Genomic DNA, 10,005 nt, shown 5'->3' with positions numbered 1-10,005 from the left:
AAAGTAATTTAGCCAAAATACATATTATTATGCATATTTAATTTTTTTTGTTTATTTATGTCCAAATAAAAGATAACAAGCAAATTATAATATTGTCAAATAACCAGGTGTCCTAAAAAAATTGATAGTAAATCTTGTAAGTTTCCAAATAAAACGATTAAAGTATTTCTATGACTAGTGGGTTTATTAAGAGTAAAACATTGCTGCAAGAAAGTTGCTTTTCTTTTCTCTTTTTGGAACTAAATGTCTTGTATAAAAATAATAGTAGATTGCTGTAAGTATAATAACAGTATATGACTAGTTAGATTCATGGATAAGACAATATAAATAATACAAATAATAAATGAAACGTTGAGTCCTTTATAGCAAAAACATTAAAAAAAATTTAAATACCTAGTAATTGAACATATTCAATGTAGTTGAAGTGTATCTTCACCTTACGATGTTCTTATACTATTTAAAACTAAAATAGTTAATTATTTGCAAACGTGTTTCTATATGCTACCATTTCTAAATAGGTAAATAGAAAGAAAACAAGCGACTTACTTAGAATCACTATAGAAGTATTTAAGACGACCGATGTCGAGCGCTGCAATGTTCTGTTCATAGTCAGGTCTTCAACAAGGTTACTTGATTACTAAAACAGACATAAAATAAGTTATAAATTATATTATTAATTCAATAATAATTGTATTTAATTTATATAAGTATACTTATATAACGGTACAACGTATTTAGTCCGTGGTACGCATACTGTACGCTTTTTTCGGCCAAAACAGTTTTTTATCGGAAATACATTTTTCGCATATCAATAGTTTTAATAATTCTTTAGAAGATGACAATATAATTAAAAAATTTTTACTTACGGTGTTAATATCTTTTCCTCAAGAATTATTCCCACAATCAATGGACTTTGCGAAAAAGTATATTTCAGATAAACACAAATCATAGCCATAAACAATACGATAAATTTATACCGAAGTTTTGCTAAGCCATACATTCGTCAAAACATGCTTTAACAAGATTTTCACCAGCGCTTTTTAATTTCGGAACAGAATTATACGTATCAGATGCAGTCAAATGAGAAGATATAAGAGTACGCTGAAAATCACGGGCTTCAAGCGTTTTTTTTTTTTAAGAGAACGATTCACAAAAGTGTCAATAAACATTTTTTTACAATGTTCAGATTCTTGATAAATCGACTTTTTTCATTTTTTCTTCCTCCGAGGGGAGTTTTAGAAGGAAATCATGGGATAGGAATAGTAAACTTTTATGCATATTTTTGGTGTCCCAAAATTGACATTCTTAGGAAAATTCAGCTTATTTGTATGATTTTAGTATGTATAGTATAGTATGTATGTATAGTATAGTCTGTGAAGACTATAGTTTAAATAAATAAATTTATTCAGAACAAAACTAAAGCATATTTGCTTTAGGTAATGCATTTTTAAGGTATCCCTATTCAAGTTACACGGGGTTAAATAAAAATAAAGGAAATTGCTTCATTGGAAGCCGAGAAAATACATTCTTTACGTATAGCGATTTTGAAATTTGAAATTCAATTTTCGTCAATCTACTGTTTTTTGTCAATTTAGTATTTTTCACGTGGATAGTTTTTATTATTATAATATTATGTTATGAATATTTTGTTTATATGAAAATTTTAATCGAGGAAGAGCTCCGAAAGAAACAGGTAATGTTTTAAAAATTAACATCATATCCTTTACACCTTTGTCGCAAATCGATGACTTAACTTGCAAATCGGCTAACTCCATGTTTTACCGAAATATAGGTTTTGGCGTTTTCGACTGCGTCTAGTTGTGGCTCACATATAATATGTTCAATAATATGTTCAATAAAATATCTCCCTAGCTTTTAAAATTACGGAGAAAACGGCGAACACGTAAAACGGTCAACTCCTAACACTACCATAACAACACCGACACGTGGCTAACTCCAAGGTCAACCGCCAGTTTATTTGTACTTGACGGTGAGTAACAAATTGCCACGTTTTAAGTGCGCGGTCTTTTTTAGAAAACTGTGAATTAACAGATAAAATAAAGCTGATTTGATAACGATACAGTGTATAAGAAAGACAGTAAGTAGTTTGAATGAAATAATATAACTTTTTGTGAGAAATATCCTAGTTATAACATATAAAACATCTCATACTTTAACAGGATATATCATGGAAATTGCGGAGAAATGCAATTGCAATGCAATTGCAATTGAGAGAATAATGTTAGGGATTTCTCTACGTGATAGAATACCCAATGCTACTATACGCAAATGATCAGGAGTAGCAGACGTTATTGAAAGGATAACAACACAAAAGTGGAACTAGGCAGGTCATGTAGCAAGATCAGTTAATGACAGGTGGACAAAAAGAATTTTGGAATGGAGATCCCGAATACAAGCTAACAGAAATAGAGGTCGACCCCCAACGAGATGGACAGATGACATGAAAATAGTGACTACAAATTGGATTCAGATGGCGCAAAATCGGACTAAGTGGAAAAGCATTTCAGAGGCCTATGTTCAGCAGTGGACGTTGGAGGCTAGTTGATGATGATGATGATTATGGAAATTGAGCCACTTGCCAAAGGCACATCTAAGGCTGTCATCAATACTGAGCCACTAGATATCATTGCATCTATATCTAATGCTCATACACAAAAGATTATGACCTTGCGCGTCTCGATAATGATTCGTCTGTTTTCTTGAAATCGGTTGAAGAATGCTTAGCTCCAGTTACAACGTAACATTGTACAGCACAGAAAGACAACAATACTAGCTTGATTGATAAATATTTAAGTCATGATAGCGACTGCATGAATGCACAACTTGTACCTTATTCTGAGCACTCTGATACTAACAGTGAAGAAAAAACAAGGAGAATTTAGAGAAGAAAAAGGTGTCAGGTGAATAAAGCTACATGGAAAGATCAAATGAACAAGCTTCACAGGGAAAATGGGCTACAGTATACTGGGCGTAAAAAATTAAAGGGAAATGGGAAATAACACAAAAAAATAAACGAGTTCTTAAACCTCGATGCAAATGTAGGACAACTGATAAAAGTGCTTTAAAATGTAGCGAAGTTTCAGAAGAAGAAAGTAAAACTATATTTTAGATGTTTTGAAGGATGCCATACCTAACCCATAAATTTTTTAAATCCTTCGCATGTTTACTGTTTTATAAGTTCATAAGACGAAGAAAAGCCATAGGAGATGCCAAGGTACTTTTAATGTTAATTTTGTTTGGTATTATGCAGACAAAAAAAACGAAAACTTTGTTAAACTATTAATGTTTTGTTTTTTAGGTCACAGATATTCGTGCCCTACAATATAAACAAGGGAACCTGTACTTTAAGTTACGGTTTACAGATGAATTGCAGTTATTGCCGCAGAGATGTGATAAAAGGGTCTTAGTTTAACCTATTGAAAGCTTACCGAATCTTCATGAAAATCGGCTTAAAATAAGTAGTCGTAAGTTCAAAGACTTATAACAACTAAAAAGTACCTTGCCGGTGGACTACAGGGACTACTACGACAATGTGCCACATGAAGACTGATAAATTAAATACTCTATGGTATAATAAAAATAAAATACTTGAATATAAATTAAAAATAAACAAAAATATACTTAGGGTAAACTGGTCCATAGTGGGACGTGGTCCATAGTGGGACGCGGTCCATACTGGGAATTTCACTCTACGGGCTATTTTATCATCACGGTAGAGCTATATTTCAGTATGTGTGCTATCATAAAAGTGCCGCCTTCTAATCTCGTGTTAGGTTTTTAATTAGTACTATGCGTTTCGATATCTTGGAAATTCAGATGAGTGATCAGCTGAAAATTTTAATTTTCATGTTCAGTTTTTTTCCAGTAATTCGCGGAAATGTATCCTATTTAATTTGAATTTGGTATTAATATCTAAAACATACATAACCTCAATATCATCTTATTCTGTTTAAACCTAGCTCTACCACTTTAATAAAATTTTTGGTCATTTGTATTTTGATGCGCCATTGTCCATGGTGGGAATAAAAAACCGGTTCATACTGAGATATGATAATATAATGCGGTATATGCTGAAATATACTAAAACATGCTAAAAATTTTCATTTTTTGTAGAATTGAATATGCCGAGACATCCAAGATCCCAACTGTCAGAAGTTTTTGAAAAAAGCCTAGAGAATCATGAAGTATATGCAAGATCTATGCATTCTGCAGTAGAAGATGTTGCAAAAAATCAAATGTTATTGATGAGTGCGTCGAAAAAGCATGGTGTAAGCAAGTTGGTTCTACAGCGCAAAGCGAAAAAGTTCAAATTAGCTAATGAAGCTAATGAAGACAACACAAATGATTTTGAATATGGACGAACCCATGGTTTCAAAACAATATGTACAAGTAGAGAGGAACAGCTATTGTGCGAGTACATAATTCAGGCTTGTGAAATGTGCTACGGCTTAACATTAATACATACTCGTGAATTGGCTTATAAGTATGCCATTAATAACAATAAAACGGTGCCTCGAACTTGGCACGAGGAAAAACGAGCTTAAGTCCAATGGTTGAATAATTTTAGGAAACGATACGCTATGTTATCGCTTCGAAAACCAGAAGCAACTAGCCTTGACAGGGCCACCAGCTTCAACAAGCATAATGTGGCTATATTTCCAGTTCTATTAATTCTTGACAATCATGAGAGCCGTTACGATATTCGTGTGCTGAATCTGTGTAAAGATAATGGGATTATTTTATTGACATTGCCGCCCCATTGCAGTCATGAATTATAACCGCTCGACGTGAGCTACTTCTTTCCATTTAAAAGCTATTATAACCAAGGAGTTGATGACTGGATGCTAAATCATCCTACCATACCTATGAGCATTTATGATGTTTGTAATGTTGTTGGTACTGCCCATCCTAAAGAATTCACTCCTGCCAACATTCTCAACGGATTTAAAAAACAGGCATAGCACCCCTGAATTCCCAAATTTTTTTAGAGAGTGATTTTATGTCGTCTTATGTCACTGATAGACCCGAAGAAAATGAAAATAGTAAAGAATATAAGGCTAACGAAGGTGTTCAGGATGTAGAAGAAGTTAAGGATGTAAAAGAACCACGACATGTCAGCCCAATTAATCGCCCATCCAATACAATAACCCCTCAGCAAATTAGGCCACATGCCAAAGCTGCTCCTAGGTAAAATCTTGGGAGAAGCAAAAAGAAGCTACAGTCAGCAATAATAACAGACACCCCCATAGAAGATGCCATAGAGGAACAGCATAAAGAAAAATTGGCTAAAAAAATATTTTCAGAAGAAAAAAAGCAGAAGGCTAAAAAAGTTAAACCTCAAGTTTTTAATGACGACATTAGTTCGAACAGTGATGTTAGTGAAGAGATCTGCAACGATTTTAGTGATTTAGAAAGTTTCACATCAGAAAATCAAGATTTGTCTATTCAAAGTCATGACTATGTTATAGTAAGATACATGACAAAAAAACTGTTAAACATTATGTCGGTCATGGTATTAAGATAAGTAAAGATCAATATAATATCTCCTTCGTGAAAAGAGATCAGCTTTCGTCAAAAATACAAACATTTTGAGAACGATTTCCGAAGTGGAAATTGAAACGTCAATAAACGTATTTTAACCTTTAATTGTGGCTTATTTCCATTTAAATAGTAATTAGGATTTATTATCGCCACGTATCCCGCTCAAATTCACTTCATGTGTACTATCCTTCCTACAGCATCTGCAACTCTGGTGCTCTTTTAATCCTTGATCTGAATCTCTCTGATTTTTTACCACAAAGTTTCAGTACTTTTGAAAGTTGAATAAAACAAAGACTAAATCAGAGAAGTCTAGTCAATATGTATTTATGATTTATAAAAAAATTCTTTTCGCCAATTTTTATTATCCAAGTATACAGTATAATATAAATAGGCTATATATTACAATTAAAAGCTTGTGGGCGAAATCATTATATCGTACCCAAATGGCTCGTAAAATAAATTTTAAGTAACGCTTTAACTTTCATAATTTATCGAAACCTATATATTTTCATCTTTATACGTATAGGGGGAAAGTGATTAATATTAACGGTTACATAGCAAGACATACGAGTTTATATTAAATTACTACAGTGCTGCATTTTTATCTCTTTTTAGGTCAAAGTCAAAGTTTACTTCACTACATAATTACTTATACCTTATTAAAATATAGCCTATTTTTAAATATTTCAAAATACCTTTGTTTTTCAGAAACAAATGTTTGTACTACAAAATAGGTATGACCAACTCACAATTGATTTTATTCTTTCAATGTATCTCGAACAGTTCTACAATTAATGTTAAACATCCATTCCATCATAAAAAAAAAACATCATAAAAATTCATTCCATCATAAAAATTCCATCAATATTATTTAAAATTAATTATCCTTTAATGTGAACACCCATAAAGTTCTTCCAAAGTTAGTTGTCCGTATCTATGTATTAGTGAAGTCCTTCTCTTTTTGTATTTCTTTGTTTTTTAATATTAATAATATAATCCCGAACCCCCTCTATATTATTGTCATTGTAAAATATCTAACCATTAAACTTAATCGGTAACTTTTAGTATAACTTAAATGAGTTAAATCTGTTAAATGAGGTTAATTTAAATTAAACATTACAAAAAAGGGGGTCTAGAGAAAAATGTTGTTTTGATTGTAAAAAAAGTGTAGATACGGTGATTTGTATTATTTTTATAAGATATTACTTCCGTGAATAGTTGTGCTCAATGTGCAAAATACGGTCAAATGTTGTCAATGTGCAAAAAGTGAGGTTAAGTCGACAGAAATTAAAATGTTTTCATTGAAACCAATTATTTTTAGAAGATTAAAGAATCTATAGGTTCTATCACGTTTCAAAAACAAACTTCACTAAAAGGACTGCGAGATATAAAGAAAGAATATCCAATTAAAAACCAAAGTCATACAGCTAGAGAGTAGGTAGAATCTCCGTATTAGAAATTAAAGAATATTCCTGTAACCTGAAGATTCATGGAACCCAAATTAAAAAGAAGATCCTAAAGAGGTTCTAATGGAAATTACTAATGATCTTTTGAGAACGATTTCCAGAGTGGAAATCGAAACGTCTAAAATAAACTTATTTAAACTTAAATTGTGACTTATTCCCATCAAAAGTAGTAAATTGCGTTAAGATGCCACACGAAAAATAGCTTCAGAACAATGATTTTTTATCATGTAATTTGGCAAGTCAGGATAGTAAATTTAATTTTAGACAACTTTTCCGTACATATTTATTTACGAAAAGTACATAGAATTTACTCAAATGCACTCTAGTGCATAGGGATTATTTCACCTTTTTTTCAAAAACGTCCCCTTTAAATGATAGCAATTAGCGGTTTTTTCAAATTTTGGGGACAATCTAAAACAATAAAATACCTTTACTCAAGTCGTCAGAGACGAAAATGTCACTAAACCTCTAAAAATCATACGAACAAGCTGAATTTTGCCAAGCATATTATTTTTGGGACCCCAAAAAAGATGAAAAAAAGTTTATCACTTTTACCCTCGGGCTTCCCCGTAAAACTCTCTTCTAAGGGGGGTAAAAACGCAAAAAAATCAATTTACCATGAATCTGTACACCGTAAAAAAAATGTTTTAAATTAAAAGTTTAGATGAGACAATTTTAAATAAAACTGTATATAAGCATTTTTTGTGTAGAATAAACCGTTCTCTTAGAAACAACGCATGAAGCGACCGTCGATTTTGCATGTCAGTTACGCGCGCGAAATCAATGTTCAATAAAATTTGTATCAGCTCGAAGGTAAAAATTCGATATCTTTTATTCAGGTGACCTATCGAAATGGCAAAAATCGCGCCACGTTTATTTATTTAACACATGTATTAAATCTGATTTTATTTCAGCAAAATACTAAAACTGCATACGAAAGCTAAACTCTTTACCTTTAAAACGCAACTTGATTTTTGTCGATAGGTCACCTGAATAAAAAGATATCAAATTTTTACCGTTAAGCTGATACACATTTTATTGAGCATTAATTTCGCGCAAGTAACTGACGTGCAAAATCGATGGTCGCCTCAAGCGTTGTTTCTAAGAGACCGGTTCATTCTACACAAAAAAGCTTACAAATATTTTTGTATAACATTATCTCAGCTACATTTTTTATTTGAAACATTTTTTTCTACGGTGTACAGATTCGTAGTAATTTTTTTTGTGTTTTTACTCACCTGCGTGGTTGGTTTTAGGGGGAAGCCCGGGGGTAAAAGTAGTAAACTTTTTTGCATCTTTTTGGGGTCCCAGAATTAATAATCTCTGCAAAATTCAGCTTGTATGATTTTTAAGAGTCAACTCTCTGACGACTGGACTATTACCGTTGTATTCCCTTTTCAAAGTAGAATCTTGAATACTCTTGTATGAAAGGGCGGCAAATTTTATTTTGCCCGGGGCTCTTAAAACTTTAGGACCGGCCCTGGATGTTTTAGAAGAAGAATATTTGTATATATACACACAACCAAACTTACATATAATGGAATCACCATGTATTTCAAACTAATATTTATTTCTTTTGAAAAAACTTGTTATTAACAATAACAAGTAACTTACAATAAAACACTGAAAACTTTTATTTTTAATACTTACATAAAATTTATTCTAAATTATTGTCACTACAGCTGTTTCGGCTAGAGTGCCTTTCTCAAGTGATTTATTTTTGGTATGTGTTGACACTTTATAGCCTTTAACTGAAATTGAGAAGGGGAGAACTACTTATCCCAAGTCGTCATTTAGAATTATGTCTGTATTTTTTAATTAGTTGATTTCCATAGATTCTAATAAAGATGGCTTAAAGCCTTTATTTTGAATGTGAAGAATTTGAAATTCGTCATTAAAAAATGATTATTATATAGAACGTGAAGTTCGTACGTAGAATCTGTTTTTCTATTAAAATCATTTTATGTTCTGCTATACGTTTGATAAAAGTTTTACTCGTTTGACCGATGTAAGTTTTTGGGTAGTCGCCACATTTAAGTTTGCATACTCCGCTGTGTAAATGTTTTTTCTTTTGGCTGTTGTTGTTCTTAATATATTGGCCTAAGTTGTTGTTTGTTCTAAAAGCTGGTGTTGTTCGCATGTCAAAAAATAACTTCGAGATAGAACTGAATATCATTAAGCAAATAGCAGTAAACAATGGGTACAATGAACACACACTAAATAAAAATTTAAATTACCTAAAAAAGCCACCAGAGAAAAAACCCAGTACCTTCTGCTCGACTACATATACAGGAAAGATATCAACAAAAATAGTCAAACACATAAAAAAGAAAGGAATAACACCAGCTTTTAGAACAAATAACCACTTGGGGAAATAAATTAACAACAACAAGAACCAAAAGAAAAAACAATTACACAGCGGTGTATGCAAACTTAAATGTGGCGACTGCCCAAAAACTTATATCGGTCAAACGGGTAAAACTTTTATCAAACGTATAGCAGAACAGGGTTTTATATAAAAGGGTTTTCAATAATAAAAAAACAGATTCTACGTACGAACTTCACCGTCTATATCATAATCATTCTTTTAATGGCGAATTTCAAATTCTTCACATTCAAAATAAAGGTCTGAAGCTATCTTTATTAGAATCTATGGAAATCAACTAATGAAAAAACACAGACATAATTCTGAATGGCCAGCTTGAGACAAACAGTGTGAAAACACAAGTTTTCAATGTTTTATTGTTAGATAAACCAATAAAACAATCAGATAACACAGCCCGATACGGTATGGATTATTTGTTTTAGGTGTAAATTGAACGAAAAAAAAATAAACGAACTTTCGCTTTTAAAACCGCAAATATGCCTTATGTAGTGTTAACGGATATGCAAATAGGAAAGATTATTGGTCTTGTTGGGCAAGAAATATCTTAGATGATCATAGCTGCAGTGTCATGCGTGATACAAGTCGTTGTAT

The sequence above is a fragment of the Diabrotica undecimpunctata genome, chromosome 6, assembly GCF_040954645.1.
Source record: "Diabrotica undecimpunctata isolate CICGRU chromosome 6, icDiaUnde3, whole genome shotgun sequence".
NCBI classification, from domain to species: domain Eukaryota; kingdom Metazoa; phylum Arthropoda; class Insecta; order Coleoptera; family Chrysomelidae; genus Diabrotica; species Diabrotica undecimpunctata.
This window is presented reverse-complemented; position numbering follows the sequence as displayed.